Source organism: Cucurbita maxima, unplaced genomic scaffold (assembly GCF_002738345.1).
Source record: "Cucurbita maxima cultivar Rimu unplaced genomic scaffold, Cmax_1.0 Cma_Scf00042, whole genome shotgun sequence".
In the NCBI taxonomy this organism is placed as follows: domain Eukaryota; kingdom Viridiplantae; phylum Streptophyta; class Magnoliopsida; order Cucurbitales; family Cucurbitaceae; genus Cucurbita; species Cucurbita maxima.
Genome location: NW_019272058.1, coordinates 774,322 through 775,231, shown reverse-complemented (window position 1 = coordinate 775,231; position 910 = coordinate 774,322). Strand labels below are relative to the sequence as shown.

General features: G+C 33.3%; 1 non-coding gene across 1 annotated transcript; it reads right to left on the bottom strand.

Moving 5' to 3' along the window:
- Positions 1-456: 456 nt before the first annotated feature.
- Positions 457-528, bottom strand: TRNAQ-UUG. The gene has a single exon. It is a non-coding gene; the product is annotated as a tRNA-Gln (tRNA).
- Between the last annotated feature and the right edge of the window lie 382 nt (positions 529-910).

The following is a 910-nucleotide window of genomic DNA, read 5'->3' as shown; positions in this document are numbered from 1 at the left end:
CAAGTCATATCGCTCCAAATTACCAACTATTTTCTGTAAGGCATATTTTATAGGACATGAGAATAAATTCAAGATTTCAAGTTGGTTGGAGCTAGTTCGGAATAACTCAAGCATGGAGTTATTTATTGGAAAACTTTAGTTAGTGAAACTAAGATATGGGAGAAATAGATTCCCCACATGTACCCTTGGTCCCAAGAATCCAAGAAAACACCTAACAAGTCATATCGCTCCAAATTACCAACTATTTTGTGTAAGGCATATTTTATAGGACATGAGAATAAATTCAAGATTTCAAGTTTGTTGGAGCTAGTTCGGAATAACTCAAGCATGTTACATGCTTATTCCTCAAGAAAATTTGTGTTTTTGCATCAAATGCTAGGTAACACCCTTTTGTTTTAAAAATGTCTTGTGTTGTCGTTCCTTATTCTGTGTTTTCGCATCAATGTGATTTCTTAAAGGTCCTACTGGGAGTTGAATCCAGGTCGTTGGATTCAAAGTCCAAAGTGCTAACCACTACACCATAGAACCCCTTGTAAGAATTTATTTTTGAATGGTTTTCCTATTTTATGCAGATTCAACAAAAAAAGAGATCCTATCATGAGTCAAACTCGTTGTGCTCTTGAGCACCTTTAGAGTGGTGGCAAAAGTAACCCTCCAGTGTTGATTGAAGCTCTTGGAGAACATGTAATTTTATATATTTCTTATAGTTAATTTATATATTGTTGTATATTACAAACAAATTAAAATAATACTTTACATCCCGGTTTTTCTTTCTTCCATGCAAAACTTAACATGAAAACTATATTATTTCAATATTCACTCAAGAAACAAGGGTGAAAACTATATTATTTCAAACCCTCCATTATTGCTTCTACTTTGCGTGAAAATGCTTCCATTAAATCATGTTACT